Source organism: Grampus griseus (assembly GCF_964374135.1).
Source record: "Grampus griseus genome assembly, chromosome: 8".
NCBI lineage: Eukaryota > Metazoa > Chordata > Mammalia > Artiodactyla > Delphinidae > Grampus > Grampus griseus.
Genome location: NC_139002.1, coordinates 85197923 through 85221619, shown reverse-complemented (window position 1 = coordinate 85221619; position 23697 = coordinate 85197923). Strand labels below are relative to the sequence as shown.

The following is a 23697-nucleotide window of genomic DNA, read 5'->3' as shown; positions in this document are numbered from 1 at the left end:
GCACCTAGAGCCCGTGCTCTGCAACAAGAGAAGCCACCACAGTGAGAGGCCCTCACACCAGAACGAAGAGTAGCCCCCGCTCGCCGCAACTAAAGCCCGTGCACAGTAACGAAGACCCAATGCAGCCAAAAAATAAATAAAAATTTTTAAAAAAAATAATCAAATGTTTTAAAATAAATAAATAAATAAATACAGTCTGGATCCACATTTTTTTTGGTCAGATACATGTATTGTGAATGTTTTCTTCCAGGCCGAAGTTCTAACCAATTAATTTAATTGTGGTAAGAGCACTTAACATGAGATCCACCCGCTTAAAGTATATAATACAGTATTGTTAACTATGTGCACCATGTTGTACCGCAGATCTGTTCATGAACGATGAAGAGCTTACTCATCTTGCATTAACCAAACCTTTGTATCTGTTGAACAAATAGACACGCCTGTCCTCCTCTGACAGGCTCCCATTCGTAAACTGCGCGGCCAGGTTGCCCACCAGCCCTGGCCGGATGCCGCACTTCATCCTGTCTGCTACTTGGATGAGCTGCCTGGCGATGTCCCAGATGACTTCCTCTTGACTCTCAGAATCTCCCACAGTGGCGCAAGGCAGGTGGGAAAAGACCAATGCCCTCAAGGCGTGGAGCGTGCCCACTTCCAGTAATTCATTATTTTTTATTGTGGAGTAGCACTCCATTATATAGATGTACCAAAGGTTGATGGTTGTTTTAAATCCGTTCATCAGTCGAAGGAACTTTGGGTTTTTTCCTGTTTTGGCAATTATGAATAAAGCTGCTATAAACACATGCCTAACGTTTAGTCTGAACATAAGTTTTCATTTCACTTGAGTAAATAACTTAGGAGGGGAATGGCTGAGTTATACAGTAATATGTTAACTTTAGAGAAACTACTTGTTTTCCAAAGTAGCTATACCTCTTTGCATTCCTATCAATAATGTACATCTGGTCTAGTTACTCTGCATCCTCACTGGCACCAAGTATTTTAAGTTTGTAAGTTGTTTCTTTTCCTTTTCTTTAAAAAAATTTGAGCTATTCTAATTGGTGTGCAGTGGTATCTCACTGTGGTTTTAATTAGCATTTCCTTAATAACTAACAATGTTGGGCATCATTTGTTTATCTACCATGCAGAAATATTCTTTGGTAAAGTATCCACTCAAATCTTTTCCCATATTTTATTGGGTTGTTTGTTTTCTTATTAATGAGTTTTAGGAGTTGCCTATATACTCTGGAACCAAATCCTTGGACAGATACATATTTTGTAAACATTTTCTCCCAATCTGTGGCTTTCATTCTCCTAACAATGTATTTAGAAGAGCAAAATAATTTTTTATTTTATGAATTGTACTTTTGATGTTGTAGCTAAGAAATCTTTGCCTAATCCAACATCTCAGAGATTTCTTCTTATGTTTTCTTCTAGAAGTTTTATAGTATTAATATTTCCACTTAGGTCTGTGATTCATTTGGAATTCATTTTTTGTACATGTTGTGATGTAAGGCTTGGGATTCATTTTTTTTTTAATTTGGATATGCAATTATCCCAGTACTACTTATCAAAAAGATTATTCTTTATCTACTGAATCTTTACCTATTGAACCTATCTGAACCTATGTCCAAAAAAGTCAACTAGCCATATATTTGTGGTTCTGTTCTTAACTACTGTGTTACATTGATCCATGTCTGTTCTTAGGCCAATAACACACAGTCTGATAAATGATTCAGGTTGTACAGATTTTCTAATTTTGTTCTTTTTCAAAATGACTTTGTCTATGCCAGGTATTCCCATATAAATTTTAGAGTCAGCCTATCAATTTCTACAAAAACACTGCAATGACTCTATACATCAACTGGGGCAAACTACCATCTTAAAGAGTATTGGGTCTTCTAATCCATGAGTATATCTATTTATTTGGGTCTTTAATTCCTGTCAGCAATCTTTTGTAGTGTTTAATGTATGATTCATACAATTATAAATCCCTAGATTTCTCATTTTTCTTTTGTTCTAAATGTTTTTAAATGACAGCTTTATTGATATATAATTCACATATCATAAAGGTCACCCTTTTAAAGTGTACAAATCAGAGCTCTTTTAGAATACTCAGGGTTGTGCAACCATCACCATAATCTAATTTTAGAACACTTCACTGCCTCAAAAATAAACCTGTACCCATTAGCATCACACCCTATATATCCTCCTCTACCCAGTCCCTGGCAATCACTAATTTTTCTGTCTCTATGCATTTGCCCACTCGCAACATTTCATATAAATGGAATCATATTATATTATATGCAGGCTTTTGTGACTGGCTTCTTTCACTTAACATAATGTTTTCAAGGGTCATCCATGTTACAAACATGGATATATCAGTACTTCATTTCACGGCTGAATAACATTCCATTGTATAGATATACCACATTTTGTTTAGCCATTCATCACCTGATGGACATTGGGTTGTTTCCACTTTTTGGCTATTATGAATTATGTTGTGATGAACATGCACATACAAGTTTTTGTGTGGATGTATATTTTTAATACTCTTGGGTATATACCTAGGAGTGGAATTGCTGGGTCTTATGATAACTCCATGTTTCACATTTTGAGGAATGGCCAACCAAACTGGCTGTACCATTTTACATTCCCAGCAACAACGTTTAATGGGTTACAATTTCTCAACATCTTTGCCAATACTTGTTATTGCCTGTGTCTTTACTTTTATTATAATACCCATCCTATTAGGTGTGAAGTGGTATCTCATTGTGGTTTTGATTTTCATTTACCTAATGATGTTGAGCATCTTTGCATTTTCTTCCTGACCAAACAGAGAGAGGGGAAAAAACCTTACACTTACGGGGATATGTCAAAGGGACAAAGAGGCAAACTGAAAGAGCTCCCAATGACCAAAACTGGAACATTTTGAGCAAAAAAAATTTAGTAGTATATATCTGTGAGTCCATACTGATAAAATTAAATGATTAGTAAATAAGTGGAGGAGGAAACACAAATCTCCCTTGAAGAATTCTAAATAATTTACGTAGCAACTCTACATTGAAGGAGGTGGGCCATAACTCCCCCACTCCTTAATGGGCTGCACATAGCAACTTTCTTCCAAAGAGGATAGTATTGAAAGGAGGAAAAAAACAAAAAAAATAACTTTACTGTGCAGAAACCTGACAAACACTATCTCAGCCAGGTGGTAAAAACAACATCAACAGTGATAAATCACATTGATAAGATATACCCTTAATATGATGTAACGAAAGTAACACTTTACCTCTATGATCTCCCTCTAGAGAACCCATAACTCCAGTTTGATTACGAGAAAAAAAACATCAGGCAAATTCCAAGAGAAGGGCATTCTACAAAATACTTGACCAGCACTGCTCAAAAATATAAAGGTCATCAGAAACAAGAAAAGTCTGAGAAATTGTGATGGCAAAGAGGAATCTACTGAGACAAGATAAACAAATGTAAAGGGGTATCCCTGGAGAGACCAAAAAAAGACATTAAGTAAAAACTAAGGAAATTTGAATAAACTATGGATTTCAGTTGACTACAATGTATCAGTTAATTACTAGTAACAAATGTACCATAAGAATATAAGAAGTTAATAATAGGGGAAAGTGGGTGTATATGGGAACCCTGTAACTATCTGTAAATCTAAAACAGCTCTCAGGGAATTCCCTGGTAGTCCAGTGGTTAAGACTCCATGCTTTCGCTGCTGAGGGCTGGGGTTCAATCCCTGGCTGGGGAACTAAGATCCCACAAGCCACGTGGCATGGTCAAAAAAAACCCCCAAAACCCCACAAAAAACAAAAGAGGCTCTCAAAAATACAATCTACACTAAGAAAAATTTGTAAGCCATGTCAAATCTTGAAACCTCTTTAAGAGTAAGAATAATGATCAAGATAACCTGTAAATATCAGGAGGTTCTAGGGGTGGTTTTTTGTCTTGTCTTGCTTCTTAGAAATCCATGCTAACTCCACTTCTTTAACAGGCAAGGAATAATTATAACCTCCTAATTGGTCTCTCTGCTTCTGCCCTAACCCCTCCCACGCCCTATTCTCAGCCTGAGTCACTCCCTTAAAAATGAAGTCATACGATAGTTCAATTTTTAGTATTTTGAGGAATCTCCATACTGTTTTCCATAGTAGCTGCACCAATTTACACTCCCACCAACAGAGTACAAGGGCTTCCTTTCCTCCATACCCTCTTCAACACTTGTTATTTGTTGTCTTTTTGATAATGGCCATTCTGACAGGTGTGAGGTGATATCTTATTGTGCTTTTGATTTGCATTTCATTGATGAGTGTTACTGAACATCTTTTCATGTGTCTGTTGGCCATCTTTATGTCTTCTTTGGAAAAATGTGTATTCAGGTCCTCTGTCCATTTTTAAAAAACCGGTTGATTTTTTAAAAAACATTGAGCTATATGAGTTCTCTGTATATTTTGGATTTTAACCCCTTATCAATAGAATTAAAATTAAAAATTAAATTAGGGCTTCCCTGGTGGCGCAGTGGTTGAGAGTCCGCCTGCCGATGCAGGGGACACGGGTTCGTGCCCCGGTCCGGGAAGATCCCACATGCTGCGGAGCGGCTGGGCCCGTGAGCCATGGCCGCTGAGCCTGCGCGTCCGGAGCCTGTGCTCAGCAACGGGAGAGGCCACAACAGTGAGAGGCCCGCGTACCGCAAAAAAAAAAAAAAAATTAAATTAAAAAAATTGAACTACCATACTAACTGGCAATTCCACTTCTGGGTATTTTTCTGAAAATTCAAAACACTAATTCGAAAAGATCTATGCACCCCCCCCCATGTTCACTGCAGCATTATTTACAGTAGCCAAGATACGGAAGCAACCTGAATGTCCATTGACAGATGAATTGATAAACATGTGGGGTGTGTGTATATATCACACATATAATGTGTGTATCACATACAAATATATAAATAAAATGGAATATTACTCAGCCATAAAAAATATGAAATCTTGCCATTTGAGGCGACATGGACAGACGTAGAGGGTACTATGCTAAGTGAAATAAGTCAGAGAGACAAATATGTGGAATCTAAAAGACCAAATAAATGAACAAACATAACAAAACAAAAACAGACTCATAGATACAGAGAATAAACAGGTGGTAGGTGGGGGGGATGAGCACAATAGGTGAGGGAGATTAAGAAGTACAGACTCCCAGTTACAAAATAAATGAGTCATAGGGATGAAATGTACAGCATGAGGAATATAATCAATAATGTTGTAATAATTTTGTATGGTGACAGATGGGAACTATTTCGTAATGTACAGAAATACTGAATCACTATGTTGTGCACCTGGAACTAACATAGTGTTGTAAGGTCAATTATGTTTAAAAAAAAAAAAAAAGTAAAGCCAAATCATGAAACTCTTCTGCTCAAATCCTTCCAATGGCTTCCCATCTCACCCTAGTAAAAGCCAAAGTTCTTACAATAATCCTCAATATGCTAAGTAACCTAACTGCTGCCCCCTTAAACCTCCAATTTTATCTATTTTCCACTCTAGCCACACAGGTCTCCTGGCTCTTTCCTCAAATATACTAAGTTGGTTCACCTCATTTCCCCTCAGGTCTCTGCTCAAACTTCCCTGAAGGCTTCCCTGACCACCTGATACAAAACAACATCCTTCCTCTATCCTCTCTACACATTGCCTAACCCTCTTTTCTTGCGTTATTTTTCCCATAGCACTAATAAACATTCAACATTATTTACTAGTTTGCCTCTTAGCGACTGAAATGAAAACTCCATTAGGACAGGGTCTTTGCTTTCATCACTGCTATAACCCCAACACCCAAAATATTGGGTTGGCAAAAAAGTTCCTTCGGTTTTTAAGTTAAAAAAAAAAAGAGGCACATTTTCCATTTTCACCAAGAACTTTATTGAATAACATATTCACTGTTTTGTTCCACTACCTTCTGCCATTTTTCAGGCAACTTCATTAATTCCATCTTCTCAAAACTTTTTATATTTTTGAGCAAGAACTGTTCCAAGTGCCTTTTACAGTCTTCCAGAGAATTGAAATTTTTTCCATTAAGAGAATTTTGTAAAGACCGAAATAAATGGAAATCCAAAGGTGCAATGTCTGGTGAATATGGCTGATGAATCAGAACTTCCCAGCCAAGCTGTAACAGTTTTTGCCTGGTCATCAACGAAACATGCGGTCTTGTGTTATCGTCATGGAAGATTATGCGTTTTCTGTTGACTAATCCCGGACGCTTTTCCTCCAGTGTTGCTTTCAGTTGGTCAACTGGAAGAAGTTCTTGTTGGAATTAATCGTTTTGTTTCCTGGAAGGAGCTCAAAACAGAGGACTTCCTTCCAATCCCACCATGTACACAACATCACCTTCTTTGAATGAAGACCGGCCTTTGGTGTGGTTGTTGGTGGTGTATTTTGCTTGCCCCACGATCTCTTCTGTTCCACTTTATTGTACAGTATCCACTTTTCATTGCCCATCACAATTTGTTTTAAAAGCAGAATGTTTTCATTACATTTAAGTAGAGAATCGCATGTGGAAATATGGTCAAGAAGGTTTTTTTCGCTTAACCTGTGTGGAACCCAAACATCAAAGTGATTAACGTAACCAAGCTGGTGCAAATGATTTTCAATGCTTGATTTGGATATTTTGAGTATCTCGGCTACCTCCCTCGTGGTATAACGTTGATTGTTCTCAATTAATGTCCCTATTTGATGGCTATCAACTTCAACTGGTCTACCTGACCGTGAAGCATTGTCCAGTGAGAAATCTCCAGCATGAAACATCACAAACCACTTTTGACACATTCAATCAGTCACAGCACCTTCTCCATACACTGCACAAATCTTTTTTTGCGTTTCAGTTGCGTTTTTACCTTTCTTGAAATAATAAAGCATAATGTGCTGAAAATGTTGCCTTTTTTATTCCATCTTCAATATTAAAATGGCTACACAAAAATTCACCAATTTTTATAAGTTTTTTCTTTAAATGCACGCTGACATGACAGCTGTCACAATACAATCGAACAAAATTGTTTCAAATGAAGTTGAAGACAACTAAGCGCTACTAGAGCCGTCTAACAGAGAACACCAAACGAACTTTTTGGGCAACCCAACAGTATATGGCACATTGTAGATACTCATAAATAATTACAATCTATGTTCAGTTTCAGAAGAGAAATCACCTTTAAGTTACAACTCAATCACCTCTCAAGCAAATACGTACTGAGTACCTAACCTGATTGCCAGATATCCTGATAAGAATTGGGAAATAAAAAAATGAAGGATTGGGCTTCCCTGGTGGTGCAGTGGTTGAGAGTCCGCCTGCCGATGCAGGGGACACAGGTTCGTGCCCCGGTCCGGGAAGATCCCACATGCCGCGGAGCGGCTGGGCCCGTGAGCCATGGCCGCTGAGCCTGTGCGTCCGGAGCCTGTGCTCTGCAATGGGAGAGGCCACAACGGTGAGAGGCCCACGTACCAACAACAACAACAAAAAAAATGAAGGATCAAGCTAGTAGGTCAGCCCTTTCTAGAAAACTGAATACCTGGAGACTTCTATCAATTTTAAGCATTGTATGAGAGTTTTCAATATAAAGCAGAGATCTAACTGGGCCACTATTCAATGGATTTAATTATTGAAGCCCAAATTAAGAACGTTCTACACCATACGTCATAGAGGGAGCAATACAGATAATTTTACCCTCTCAATAATTATATAAAATAAACTGGATTTTTTTTAAAAAAACAACATGTATAAAGCACAATGGGATAAAGATTATACGTGATATAAAAATTAGCTTTGAGTGAAACAGTAGTTCAATGAATTTTTAAAAACCAGTTAAAATTCCATGCTTCCCGCCTTTTCGAGGGTGGCGGCGAGCGCAGATGGAGCGCCATGGAGGCCTTGGGCACACTTCGAGAGTACAAAGTGGTGGGGCGCTGCCCGCCAAATGGCCCACACCGCCCCTCTGGCGCATGCAGATCTTTGCACCTAATCATGCTGCCAAGTCCCGCTTCTGGTACTTTGTGTCTCAGCTGAAGAAGATGAAGAAGTCTTCAGGGGAAACTGTCTGCTGTGGACAGGTGTTCAAGAAATCTCCCAAGGCTGAAGAACTTCTGCAACTGGTTGCACTATGACTCCCGCAGAGGCCCCCACAACATGTACCGGCAGTACCGGGACCTGACCGCAGCCGGCACCATCACCCAATGCTACCGAGACACGGGCACCCGGCGCCTTGCCCGGGCCCACTGGATCCAGATCATGGAGGTAGAGGAGATCGCAGCCAGCAAGTGCCGCCGAGCAGCAACCAAGCAGTTCCACGACTCCAAGATCAAGTTCCCACTGCCCCACCAGGTCCTCTGTCACCAGCACAAGCCACACTTCACCACCAAGAGGCCCAACACCTTCTTTTAAATGCAGGCCCTCCCCATCCCCAGGTCTGCCCAAATAAAACTCATTGGGAAGACCAGAAGAAGAAAAAAAAATTCCATGCTCCCCTCAAAAAATTAAACATAGTCACCATATGCCCTAGCAGTCCCATTTCTAGGTATATATACTCAAGAGAACTGGAAATACATATGTTCACACAAAAACTCGTATATAAATGTTCACAGCAGCATTATTCATGACAGTCAAAAGGCAGAAACAATCCAAATGTCCAACAATAAATGGATAAGTAAAATGTGATACAGCCATACAATGGAATATTACTCAGCCATAAAAAGAAACGAAATACTAATACATGCTACAACATGGATGAACCTTGAAAACACTATGCTAAGTGAAAGAAGCCAAATACAAAAGTCCACATACAGTATGATTCCATTTCTATGAAATGTACTAAATGATCAAATCCCTGGAGACACAAAGTAGATACTGTGGTTGCCAGGGTTTAGGGAGAGGGGAGAATAGGAAGAGACTTCTTATGAGCATGTGTTTCCTTCAGGGGTGATGGAAAATGTTCTAGAACTAGATAGTGGTGATGGTTACACAGTCTCATGTAACTACTACTGAACTGTACATTTCAAAATAGTGAATTATGGGAATTCCCTGGTGGTCCAGTGGTTAGGACTCCGTGTTCTCACTGCCGAGGGCCCAGGTTCGATCCCTGGTCCGGGAACTAAAGTTCCATAAGCCATGCGGCACAGCCGAAAACAAAACAGTCTTTATTAGCAAACAACATAATTTTAAAAAATAAAAATAAAATAAAATAGTGAATTATATGATTTGTGAACTATAGCTCAATAAAAGTTACGATCATCCAAACTTAGTGATTATGGGTAATTTTTCATGAAGTGTGCAACATCAACAAACAAGAAGGTGGTTATAGATAGGCTTGCTGTCATGCATGTATTCTGTCTCCCTCCTGTGGTTGGCCCATCTCCATATACCATATAATAAGGATTTTTTTTTTGTTAATCTGTACATAATATTTTTAAGGTTTTAAAACAAGTTTCAAAAATATAGATTTTTTTATGGTTTTAAAATAAGTTTCAAAATAATCTGATGGTCACTGGCTTGCTGAAGTTGTTTATTTTTTTCAAACAAAAGCCAGCCTAAGAAAATAAAATTTATCCTGGAAAAAAAAAAAAAAGGCCTCAAAACATGGTCTTTGTTTCTAATTCCTATACCTAAATATAAGCTCCTTTGAATAAATGTACATTTATTTAATATAATAGTACCTACCGTAGTATAGCCCTTTCTAGCCTCCAAGGCCTGGATGGGTGGTAGGGTGAGAAAGAGGACTTTTACTACCCCTACATACTCCAAGCACTACAGGAGCTAAGGTCTAGGAAAGAGGAAGGAACCAAGGGCTAACAGTGACAGTTGTGTCAATCTTCAGATTCCCAACCAAGCACAAAACTTCCATTTTCCATCCCCTCCCCATACTTTCAAAGTCGGGTACAGACTTAATCTTGAGGATAAGAACGGTCAGAATTTTGCAGGGGGAAGTAACACTTTCCTTCAGTTCCTGTTACTTAAATTCCAAATTTAAAAACTGACGTTTTCCTCAAAATTAAAACAAACCAAAAGAGATTATTCTTTACCACTCTCTACCTTGTTTACTATAAGTATGACATACTTTCCGTAAGCCTCTTTCCTAATGTTAATCTAATTTGTTTAACAAAGAAAATTAAGTTTTAAGGCAGATGAGAAAGCTGTGACAAAAATCTTATCTAAAATGGCAAATTTGTGCAGTGAAGATGGCATATGATCATAAGAAAAAATGCTTTGAGTGTATTACTGAGAATAAGCTGTCTTACAGTTTATATCCAGATATTAATAACATGTACAGATCTTCTCCTTGGGTAGCATACTCTTATGTCCGTAATACTTAAGAAATAAAACACATTCCAAGTTTTAAAATCAATCAGCAAAAATTCCATGAAATATGTTAAATCCCAGGTAAACAAGCCAGTACTTGCACACAAGTAATAAGTTACCCAAGACTGAATGATTTTGCCTTAAGTAGTCATATTGTTTTCTTCTCTGTTAAAGAACTTGGTCACTGAAAATATATATATTCTAATATAATAAAAACAGAATTTTCTTTAAATTTGGAAAATAATGTTTTAGTCTTAGGGTATTATCAACCTTTCAGAGTTGAGAAAGATAACCCTGGATTGGAAGTTAGGAGGCCCAGATTCCAGTCCTGATTCTGCAAATTACATACTTCAAGACTTTCAGCAAAGCACAGGGAGTCCTAGTTTTTCTCTTTATGAAGCCTAATGTTCTGCATATTTCTAATATTCTGAGTTAAGCTAAATATTTTTACTTCATCTATCACACAGCATTCTTCAGTATAAAATCTGTCTTCAAAATGAGTACAGTGATAACACCAAGTTCACTGAATTAACTTTGCATGTATGTAACTTTGCATGTATTGTAGTCTGAGGATTAAAAACAAAAAAAAAAACCCTGAAGCATAAGAAGAATCAGCCCTTATTAAGGAATTATTTATTGTGAGTTTGAAAAAATAAACTAATGAACCATGATACAACTATGTAACAGCTGTAAAAAAAAAAAAAAACACACACACACACAAGCTTTGCAAATAAACCACAGGATTCAAACCCAACTCTGTACTTTACAAATTCTGCAACTTGAGGCTAACCACATAGTCTCTCTATGTCTCAGTTTCCTCAACTGTAAAATATGGTGAATAGTAACATGCACATTCATAAAGTTGTGAGAGTAAACAATAAGGCATATATATATATATATATATATATATGTATATAGCATTTAGTGCAGTACTATGTTTGGCACATAATGTTCAATCAATGCTATTATTACTGCACCTAAAGGTGAGGTCTGAATTTATACAACTGACATTTACTGACTGCCAAGCATTATGCTAGGCACTAGAAGGCACAGAAGTAAAAAGGCATAAGTAAATAAACAGACATTACATAGTATAAGAGGCTTACCTCTAGGAAATGCAGCTGAGTACTGAAAGAAAGAGGAGAAAGTATTCAAGGGAAGAAAAAGAAGATTATTTCAGGAAGAGATAATACCATATGTAAAGACCTAGAAATGTAAATAAGATGGTACATTAGTAGACCTTTCAGTAATTCTGCATGGGTGTACTAGGGATGGGGCTATGAGTCAGACAGGACCCAGATTATAGAAAATTATATGACAAAATCACATTTATCTTCAAGGGAATCAAAAGCCTCTAAAGAATTTTAATCAGTGTTAAATGATTAAATTTGTATTTTAAAAGAATGGTTTTTAACCAGAGGTGCTCATCAGCATATCTGGTGGGTTTTTTCAAACTATACACTCCCAGTTCTCACTTTCAGAAGTTCTTTATTAGTAATTCTAAGATGGGACCCTGTAAGTCACTTTGAAAAAGCTCTTAAAGCAATTCTGCCATATACCAAGAGGAGAGAATGACTCTTAGAAGGATAATCTGATAAGCACTGTGAAGAAGAGCAAGCCTAAAAGTTGGAAGGCCAAGATCCTACTGCAGAAATCCAGGTAAAAAATTATAAGGACCAAACAGTGGCAATAGTTATAGACATTTGAGAACTCTTAAAAGGTGTTCATAAGAGATAAAGTGGGAAATACTCAAAAGAGGGCTAGTGAACGTTACCACTTAGAGCTGGAAATTAAAAATTGGGTATCATTACCAGTTGGGTTATTTGTGAAGTCATGAAATGGATGAAATTGCCAAAAGAGTGTCCTCCCTGAGAAATGGGGCTGAGGGCAGAAGCGATTGAGACATTACTTTTGGAAGACACAGCAATCAGCGAAAGTCTCCACGGAAAGGGGATATTAAGCCAACCCTGTGCCAAACCACAGGAAGAGGAGAGGAAAGAGTTATGCATGGCCTGAGGTTGGAAAGCTTGCTATATAGAGCAGATGAAAGAAGACTAACATGCTTCAAGTGTATTGAGGGAAGGGGAGAATGGCAGGAGACCCAGGAGACCCATTCACCTGTAAAGTAGTAGGCAAGGGGCAAACATGAAAAACCTTATGGGGGTACAGTAAGGAGTCTGGATTCTATTCCATGCGCAATGGAAAACAACTGAAGGATTTTTAACCAAGGGAGTGACTAAATACATTTTTAAAAGGTGACTCTAGCTGCTATGTGCTACAAAACTTACCCTCAGTTCCCAAACTAAAATTGAAAGCAAAGGGAATCTTAAACTCAAATAAGCCTTTCATTATCATAACAGCCCTTTCATACAAGTATTACTATGTAAGTCTCCAAGTTTTACTAAAAATTGCTTTAAAAGCAAGTGTTAAGGGATGTAGAGCTTAATGAACTTGGCTACCAACTGCTGAGTAATTCCACTGTGATGTCCTGTAGTTTAAAAAACAGTGAAAATAATAAAGTTGTCGATGGTAAAAGATACCTCCCTTCTCTTGAACCTGACTGCAGAATATCATGTGAGAAGAGACAACTCTGTGTTAAAAATAGTGAACCTTTCAGGAGATTAATGGCTATATTAAATAAAAAAAAAAAAAAGGCTATAATCACAAGTGTTGACAAGGATGTGGAGAAACTAGAATCCTCATACACTGCTGGTGGGAATGTAAAATAAAATGATACAGTCACTTTAGAAAAGTCTGGCAGTTCCTCAAAATGTTAAACACCATTATCATATGACCCAACAATTCTACTCTTAGGTACGTGTGCAAGAAAAGTGAAACATGTTTTCATTTAAATACTTTTATGAAAATGTTCACAGCAGCATTATTCACAAGAGCCAAACAGTGAAAACAACCCAAATGTCCATCAACCAGTGAACAGAAAAACAAATGAGCTATATCTAAACAATGGAATATTATTCCATTATAAGTATTTTTAAGTACTGATACATGCTGCAACATGGATAAATCTCAAAAACGTTATGCTTAGGCAAAGAAGCCAAACACATTTTTTGATTCCATTTATATTAAATGTCCAGGAAAGGCAAATCTATAGAGACAGAAAATGGATTAATGGTTGCCTAGGGAGAATGGGGAGTGAGGTTTCTTTCGGGGGGAATGAAAATGTTTGAAGATTAGACTGTGGTGACACTGTGGTGACATAAACATACTAAAAATTATTGAACTGTACACTTAATACAGGAGAATTTTATGGTATGTAAATTAAATCTCAATAAAGCTGTTAATTTTTTTTTTTTTTTTTGACTGTGTTGGGTCTTCGTTTCTGTGCAAGGGCCTTCTCTAGCTGCGGCAAGCGGGGGCCACTCCTCATCGCGGTGCGTGGGCCTCTCACTATCGCGGCCTCTCCCGTTGCGGAGCACAGGCTCCAGACGCGCAGGCTCAGTAATTGTGGCTCATGGGGCCAGCTGCTCCGTGGCATGTGGGATTCCCCTCAGGCCAGGGCCCGAACCTGTGTCCCCCGCACCCGCAGGCAGACTCCCAACCACTGCGCCACCAGGGAAGCCCGAAGCTGTTAATTTTTAAAAAGTGCTGGAGGAGTCAAATGGCCTGGAATCACTATCTCTAATGGGACCTCAGCAACTTACAGCTTCTTTGGACCTTCATTTTTCTTTTGTTGAAGACTACCTCACAGCACAGGTAACTTCTATATACTGCATCACCTTGGCGCTTCAGGGGCCATTAGGGGTAGGTTCTGCAGGAGATCAGAAGGCAGAAGAGAGGAGCCTGAGTATTATCTGTCCATTCCCTCCCTGTCACAACCACGGTTCCAGCCATGCTGCATCTCTACACAACTACAGTTCCTTCTGGGCTCCAATAACTGGTGCCCAGAAGTGGCCCTTCACAGGCCCAGAAGTGGCTTCACACTGCTGCTACTCACTCAGTGTCTCAATATCCCTTTTTGGTTCCCTTAACTCTGCTCCCAACCATAATACTGAGCCCTTCACCAAAGTAACTGCAAATGAATCATCTAAGAGAAATTACGTTTCATGCAGGCCCTCAACTGATAATCGTATAAAGGAGGTACAACTGGTATTTTGTACCAACAAGTTACTGTTAAATCAAGTATGATTTCTTGAGATAAGTAAATGTATTTTAATTTTATATACATCATTAATGATCTTTATAAAAAAATCCTACTTCATTTTGTGTAAACGATACATTTAAGTTTATTAAAAAGAAGGTGTTTTTGTTTTCACTAACAAGGTGAAATGAGTAGTATGGTATTTCCTGCCTAGTGGAGCAGTAGAACATATTCAAAAACCAATCTACCAGTTCCAAACATTATCCACAACAAAGAGAGAGAGATTTTGGCATTTGTAACAGATGCCCAAGAAAGACAATGCCAAAGTCAAGGCTACTCAGAGTTTCCGTCTGTTGTTCTGTCGGAAAATAAATGAAATGTGTTGGTGATGTGGCATATGCTTGGCTATATGCATGATAACAAGAGTCTCCAAGACCTGGATTGGACACAATTCCAAAGTTCCATCTCATCTTCCTTTTTTATTTCTGTCATCACCTGTATTACTGACCTTTCCATTGAACAAAGAAAACATTTCAGGTCCCATTTTTCCCAACCCCAATATTTTTCTAGAACACTTTTCTTTTAAAAGAAATACGTCTGTCAAAGCAAATTATTTTGTGATTTGAACTGCTGCAGTAATGTATTAACTATCTGTAATGTCCAGACATTAACATTCATTTAAGAGGTAGACAAAAATGGTCACATGGGCCCTGGATAATTCTCTCTCATTTCAGGCTATGAAGGGATTATTGAAAATGAATTAATACATAGCTGGTTACTTCTCACAATACACAATAGAGTCCATATTTCCATGATTCAAATGTATAGATGCTATGAAGTATTTTAGTTTAGTTTCTTCAATGCATCTTGTTGTGGCTTAGTCTTTCCCTTACCAAATTAAATTTCTTCCTTGTGTGAGAAACCAGTAGAGCTGAATTTTTAGTCATCACAATTTTCTTCACTAATATTAACATGGCCTAGGATTTCTGGCATTAAGTAAGGAAGTCTTTCTAAAGATATACACTTAACACAATAATTCACACTTGTGAATAGTTTTGTAGACAAACATTTATACATCTTTGGTTTAATATAAGAACTTAATAAATAACATTTTAGAGGAAGGAAGAAGATTTTCAGGAGAATCAAAATCCAAAGCTTAATATTCATTTTGATACTCATTGTACTTTTTCTTCTTTCCCTATAAATTTTTTAAAATTAATTTTTATTGGAGTATGGTTGCTTTACAATGTTGTGTTAGCTTTACAATGTTGTATTAGCCTCCACTGCACAACAAAATGAATCAGCCATACACATATAGATATCCCCTCCCTTTTATGTTACCACAGTGCACTAGGTGAGTTCCCTGTGCTATACAGCATGTTCCCCATCAGTTGTCCATTTTATACATAATATCAATAATGTGTATGTGTCAATCCCAGTCTCCCAAATCCTCCCACCCCACCCTTTTCCTCCTTGGTATCCATACATTTGTTCTCTACATCTGTGTCTCTATTTCTGCTTTGCAAATAAGATCATCTATACCATTTTTCTAGATTCCACATAATATGCGTTAGTATATGATATTTGCTTTTCTCTTTCTGACTTACTTCACTCTGTATGACATTCTCTAGGTCCATCCACGTCTCTACAAATGACCCAATTTCATTCCTTTTTATGGCTGAGTAATACTCCATTATATATCCCTATAAACTTTAAAAAAAATTTTTTTTGTTGGAGTATAGTTGATTTACAATGCTGTGTTAGTTTCAGGTGTTCCCTATAAATTTTAATAAAAATTAATCAGAAATTTTCCAGATGCTCAAAAGGCTTTCCTAAGGAAATTTCCAGAAATCCATAAGCCCATTAACCAAAGACTTATAATAAAACCACTAGTATTTTATACAATTGTAATTGTATTATATTATTTATACTATTTTAAGATTGACTTCAGGGACTTCCCTGGTGGCACAGTGGTTAAGAATCCGCCTACCAACACAGGGAACACGGGTTTGAACCCTGGTCCAGGAAGATCCCACATGCCGCTGAGCAACTAAGCCCGTGCGCCACAACTACTGAGCCTGTGCTCTAGAGCCAGTGCTCTGCAACAAGAGAAGCCACTGCAATGAGAAGCCTGTACACCGTAAAGAGTAGCTCCCGCTCGCCGCAACTAGAGAAAGCCCGCGCCCAGCAACAAAAACCCAACACAGGCAAAAAATAAAGAAATTTATTTAAAAAAATTATATATATATATATATTTTTTAAAAAGATTGACTTCAGATACCAAAGCAGGTAGAATATTTATAGATTGCCTTAAAATATCCTACACGTTGGGGCTTCCCTGGTGGCGCAGTGGTTGAGAGTCCACCTGCCGACGCAGGGGACACGGGTTCAGGCCCCGGTCCGGGAAGATCCCACATGCCGCAGAGCGGCTAGGCCCGTGGGCCATGGCCGCTGAGCCTGCACGTCCGGAGCCTGTACTCTGCAACGGGAGAGGCCACAACAGTGAGAGGCCCGCGTACCGCAAAAAAAAAAAAAAAAAAAAATTTAAAGCCTTTATCTTTCAGAGACATACTATGGTTGAAAGAGGCACATACATGGCATGAAATTTGCTTTGAAATAAAACAAAGCAAATATAAAGTAGGGAGACAAAGCTGGTAGGAACATATATGAAACAAGACTGACCATGTGCTGAAACTGTCAAAGCTGGCTAATGGATACATAGGGATTCATTACACCAGTCTCTCTAAATGTGTTTGCTTTGAAATTTTCCATAATAAAAATGTTGCTGTTGTTTGTAGTAGAGAAAATCAACTTCTAAGTGGCTAATTTGTGTTCTAGATTTGTTGTTGGTCCACAACAAAGGTTAATGCAGAGGAAGAAATTATAATGAACATTAGAGAAAAGGTATATATTTTGAAACAACCGTTAAAGAAGATTTCATAAAATGTTATTCAAGTGCCATAATTTACAAGCTGAAGTACCTTAAAATTTCTTAATAAACATGTCCGTTAAGCGTGAATAACAGACATACTCATTCCAAAGTATATTTTAGGAGGAGGATGCTAAAATGTCCATAAAAAGGTGCACAATACATAAATGTTAATTAGCTGATACTACGTTAGCTGTTAATAGCAAGTTTGGAACCATCATCTTCTATGCCATATTAAAATCCGGGAAGTTAAAGAGGATCATGTTCAGCCCAAACTTGCTCTTGTTAAAAATGAAAAAAGTAATACAAAGATATTAACTAACAGCAAAAGACCATCTGTAGTTTTTTGTACAGCCACAGTTCTACTTTAATCCCATCCTTCCAAATGGTTCACTTTTATTTTGGCACTATACCACTAGACCTTTTCTGGCTCTGGCCAAATCAAACTCTGACTTCAATAGTTTACTGTCTGTTTAAGTGGGGATAGTATCAGCTGTTTTTAGCAGATCAATATTCAGTTTTGCAGTCTGCTCAATATGAGATATGTTTTAAAATGTTAAGCCATCTAATTTAAGCAGATCCAAGCAAAAGTACTTTAGCTTATCCACATTTTTGTGTTTGCCAAGCTTCATTGGGTCAGACAAATCTGGTCTCAAGTTATTTAAATAAGATCAGTGATCACACAGTAATGAGAATGATGGCCTTAAATCATATGAAAATTTCCTTATTTTATGTTGTTATATCCCATAAATGCCTACAGGCTTACCAACAAAGGTTAGTCTACATGGTCAGGATCCCTAAAGAACCTTAAACTTATAGAGGGCAAATTTAAAGTCTGAAATATTAGATACTAAGTCAAAGCATAATATACTCTAGTATTAAATATATTCTTTATTAAAATCAGTATCTATTGAAGACTATTATGTGACAGATATATTGGGGAGGAGGAAGGTGGGAGGGGAGGACTAAGCAGCTCAAGTTGAATTGTTAAGAAACACCCAAGGGTTAATGGACAGGGACCAACAATAAACAAGAGTAAAGAAATATTTAATATCAAGGACTGATAAGTGCTATGAAGAAACTTAAAGCAGGGTACTAGGCAACACAATGATAAAGCAGGGTATTGATGGGGGCAGGGGTACTAAGGAGAGGCCTCTCTAACAATGTGACACTTTGAACTGAACGCAGTGAGGGAGAAAGCCATGTAGAAGAGTGGTCCTAGTAGAGGAAATCGCTCAAAGACCTGGAGATAAGAGCATTCCCGCTGCTGTTCAAGAAACAATGGAAAAATGGCATGTTTCACTTAGAGATAAAAGAGACAGAGGGCAAGGGAGAATCTGTGGTCATGATTCTAGAAAAAAATGAAAGAAAAATGAGTGGATATGCTAAAACCAGATCCATGTCCTCCCCTTTACCTCTTCACATAATATCCTCACACATTTTGTAACACAGCTGGCACGATGATTAACAAATACTTACTACTGAGCAAAAAGAAAAAGAAAAAGAAAAACTGATTGCAAAAAGGCCCAGGCTGGAAAACGCCTAGTGAAAATTCAGAAACTGTGTGTTGGTAGCAGCCTGGTAACAAGTTATCTAGCATGTTCCTAAAATTTAAAACCGCACTAGCAGCAACAAAGCATACAGTTAACAAAGAAATAAGATTTTTTGTAAGCAAGTTTAGCAAAAGAGCAGGCAATATGTTTTTAAACAAAACCTGCAGTCTCATTTGAATCACTGGAAAAAAAAATTCTCTTATTGAAGATTACCACCATCAAACCTTTGTTCAAATATCACTATTTCAATTAGCCTGCTATTTAAATCTACAATGCCTCCCCCATCCACCTTCCATTCTTCGTAAGCCTGTGTTTTCTCATGTCACCTACCAACATACTAGATAATTCACAAAGTTATGTTTATTATTTATCATCTGTCTCACTCCACATACCCAGTTTAAATTCCACCAGGGCAGGGATCTTGGTTTTGTTCGCTGATGTATTCCAAGCTCCCAAAGCACTGTTTAATATATGAGAGGTGCGCAGGAAACATCTCTAAAACTCCCATACCTTATGGCAACCATTCAAACTGGTGTAAGCCCATGTTCCCCAGTTTTCTCCAAAAACCTTTAGTCAAAGTATGCTCTGGGAAAATAATTCTAATTTTTAAAGTAATTGAGAAAGTACAACCTTCCAGCACAAACACCCAAGAGACCCAACATCTTTTTTCCCCCCAACACCCTTCTTAAAAGTCTCCCATCACGGGGCTTCCCTGGTGGCGCAGTGGCTGGGAGTCCGCCTGCCGATGCGGGGGACGCGGGTTTGTGCCCCGGTCCGGGAGGATCTCATATGCCACGGAGCGGCTGGGCCTGTGGGCCGTGGCCGCTGGGCCTGCGCGCCTGGAGCCTGTGCTCCGTGGCAGGAGAGGCCACAGCGGTGAGAGGCCCGCGTACCAGGGGGTGGGGGGGGGGAGTCTCCCATCACGAATGCCTTTGACTTTTTTCATCTGCCAATTCTACTTCATTCTAAATCCCCACAGCCAAAAGTTTTCCCCGAGAGCCAGGACACTGACTGACAGTCTCTGAAGTCACACTTCATGGGTTCAAATCCTGCCTCTGCCACTGACTAGCAGTGACCTTGCACATGTAACAGCTCTCGGTTTCAGTTTACTTGTCTGTGAACTGGCTAACACTACCCATCTCACAGAGTTGTGAGAATTAAATGAGATAACGCATGTAATATTAGACCAGTGCGTGGCACATGGTAGGCATTCAGGATCTGCTAGTTATCACTAACAGCTAAGGCTCAGGTCTCAGCCCTCTACCCTTCCTTCCCAGAAACCTTAACCTCTGAGATTCCACCGTCGTCTCTATACAAATGTCTATTCAGACTCCCTAAATTTGCCTTTCTGGTCTTGTCGGCTGAGGACAAATACTTTAAAGAATATACAAGTGTTATAAAAGAAAACTTGGTGGGGCTACGTAGATTTGGCAGTAAGGGAAGACCTTTATGAAAAGATGATTTTTAAGCAGAGATAAAAAGGGCAAAAAGAGGGTGATAAGATGACAAACAGCATCAGCATCACCTAAGAACTAGTTAGAAATGCAAATTATTGGGCTCTGCCTCAGACCTACTAATTCAGAAACTCTGGAGTTAGACCCAGCAACCTGTGTTTCAACAAGCCTTCTGGGTGATTCTGAAGAACTCTTAAATTTGACAACCACTGATCTAGCGTTAGATTGTGTCAGAGAAGGGAATTACCAGACTTGTTTTAGCCTTAGGACATCTGCACGTGCTCTTTCCTCACTTTTCAGGGAAATGCTACTTCTTCAAGCAGGAAATTTTCTCGCTTGTCTACTTTCTGACTCCCACTCCCCACAAGAAAGTAAACTCCACAACAACAGATGTTGTCTATCTTAATTACCATCGAATCCCCAATGCCTAGAGGAGGTACATGGAATATCTGCTGACCAAAATGAGTGAACATTTTAGGTATTTTTCTTCACTGCATCATTCTCCAGTCACCAGAAAAAGGTCAACAATATTTCCCTTGTTCTTACTTTTTAACTTGTACCCTTGTCAACAATCTCAGGCAATTTGATCTTTAATGTCTCTCACATCCATTCCTTCCTTTCTATACCAGTATCACCACCAGTCTCCTAACCCCTCTGTGATGATTAATTTTACGTGTCACCTTGATTGGCCATGGGAAGCCCAGATTAACCACTGTTTCCGGGTGTGTCTGTGAGAGCGTTTCTGGATGAGTTAGCATTTGCATCAGTGAAGTCAGTAAAACAGACTGCCCTCCCCAGTGTGGGCCAGCATCATCCAATCCATGGAGAGGCTGGAGGAATCTGTCCTCTTTTGCCTGTCTCACAGTTTGAGCTGAGACACCTCATCTCATTTTCTCCTGCCCCTGGACTAGGGTTTACATCATGAGCTCCCCTGGTTCTCAAGTCTTTAGAACTCAGACTGAATTACACCACAGGCTTCCCTGGTTTCAAGGCTGCAGAGAGCAGACACATTTTTATTATATATCCCCTATTGGCTGTGCTTCTCTGGAGAACCCTCATACCACCTCCCTCCTGTCTGGCCTGATGAACTGCCTCTCATTTGGTGTCCTGTTTTCTACCTCTGCCAATTTTAATCCATTCTGTACTTGACTGCCAAATTAATCTTATTAAAACACTTTTCTTGCTAATATCATCATCTTTGTCATCACCACCATTCTTCTCAAAAACCTGAATTTCAAAGCTCCCTACTGAGCTGTAGAGACTGAACTCCATGGCCTGTCATCAAAAGTCCTCCAAAATCTAGTACTGATACGCTGTGCAAGAGTATTACTCTGGTGACCTCCCCAATGAAACACACCTTTGTGTAGTCTCCCTCCCATAGCTCTTCACCAGGCCCAGGACTGCTTTGACCAGCAGACTGCGACAGAAGTGATGCTGTGCCAGTTCAAGCACCAGCCCTAACCAGTCCAGCAGATTCCACTTCCTCCCTCTTTGGAACACCTGCTCTTGGAAGCTCCCTCTTTCTGCTAATACTTTATTCCATTTACTCAACGTTAACAATAATTCAGATCAGTTTGTATGCAATACACCTGAAAAATGCTTCCTTGATACCCTTGAACTCGATTACAGTTTTTCCTTCGAGCCCCCAAACATTTTCATACTTCTTAAAAAGAAACAAATCTTCTGCCTAGTACTATAATTATTTCATTTATTCACTGAATGCTTAACAGGCACTTACAACGTGCCAGATATTGTTCTAAGTGCTGACAATATCGCTAATATTCTATTTTTTTAATTAATTAATTTAAATTTTTGGGTGCATTGGGTCTTCATTGCTGCACGCCGGCTTTCTCTACTTGCAACGAGCAAGGGCTACTATTCGTTGCGGTGTGTGGGCTTCTCACTGCAGTGGCTTCTCTTGTTGCGGAGCACGGGCGCTAGGTGCACAGGCTTCAGTAGTTGTCGCACGCAGGCTCAGCAGTTGTGGCTCGTGGGCTCTAGAGCGCAGGTTCGGTAGTTGTGGCGCGAGGGCTCAGCTGCTCCGCGGCATGTGGATCTTCCGGGACCAGGGCTCGAACCCATGTCCCCTGCACTGGCAGGTGGATTCTTAACCACTGCGCCACCAGGGAAGTCCCAATATTGCTAATAGTCTATACGCTATCCTATATGCTAGACACCATTCTAAACACTTTTCTGTGTTCTCATTTAATCTTCAAAAAAGCTTCCTCCTTTCACACAGGGAACTTCAGGCACAGGGAAATTAAGAAACTTGTTTAAGATCATACTGCAAGTGTTGGAGTCAAAATATAACCCCCCCAAATTCTGACTTCAGAGCTTATGCCATCAACCATTTCTCTAAACTGCCTTCTACAGATGTGAACAAGACAGCTTCCTGTTCTCATGGAATATGCATTCTATTAGTAGTGGTTAGTGGTATGGGGAAAGGGTAGTGATAAATTATACATATAAATCTATAAAATTACTTCAGAGAGTGATAATGCTATGAAGAAAATAAAACTCTGTGCTGTAATACAGTGACGAGAAGTTACTCTAGATAGGGCAGCCAGAGAAGGCCTTGCTGAGGAGCTAACATGTGGGAGAAGACCTAAATGTCCAGAAGAAGCAGCAAAGCAAAGACCTGTAAAGGAAGTTCAGATAAAAAGAACAAGTAGTGCAAAATTCCTAAGACACAAATATCTTAGCATGTTTCAGGAACAGAAATAAGGCCCATGTGGCTAAAGGATGGTGGTGGGAGCGGAATGATGAGGTTGGAGAATTAGCCAAGGCCTTGTAGGCCACGATAAGGACTTTGCATTTTCCTCTGAGTAACACTAGGAGGTTTTAAGGAGGGTAATGACATTATTTGATTTATATTTTGAAATGTTAACTCTGGCTGATGCACGTTTAATAAACTCTAGAAAGGCTAAAGTAGAAACAAGGAAAGCAAGAAACAAGGAGGCAACTGCAATTGTTCATGTGGGAAATTATATATATGGAGATCAAACCAACAGGATTTACTGAGGGACTGGATATGGGAGGAGAGAAATGAGTCACAGATGGCTCCAAACTCTTAGGCATGAGCTACAAAGTAAACGGTAGTATTATTTACCGAGGTAGGGAAGATGAAAGGAGGACCTGGTTGGGGGGTTAGGGTGATAATCATGTTTTGGACATATTATGTTTTAAATACTTATTCAATATCCAAATGGAGATGACAGGAAGATACCTAGATATGAATCTAGAGATATAAATTTGAAAATCTTTTAATATATATGGCAACTTCACCAAGGGTGAGTTGAAAGAGAAGAAAAAGGATGGAGC

At 38.9% G+C, this 23697-nt stretch overlaps 1 protein-coding gene and 1 pseudogene across 2 annotated transcripts in view; one reads left to right on the top strand and one right to left on the bottom strand.

The window, feature by feature from the left end:
* Positions 1 to 23697, bottom strand: part of QSER1 (glutamine and serine rich 1) — a gene marked incomplete at its 5' end in the record, with an annotated part of 77910 nt that overhangs the window by 48203 nt on the left and 6010 nt on the right. The window lies entirely within an intron of this gene.
* LOC309825741 (large ribosomal subunit protein eL20-like) lies at positions 7912 to 8544 on the top strand (annotated as a pseudogene). Its single transcript has one exon. The product of its transcript is annotated as a large ribosomal subunit protein eL20-like (transcript).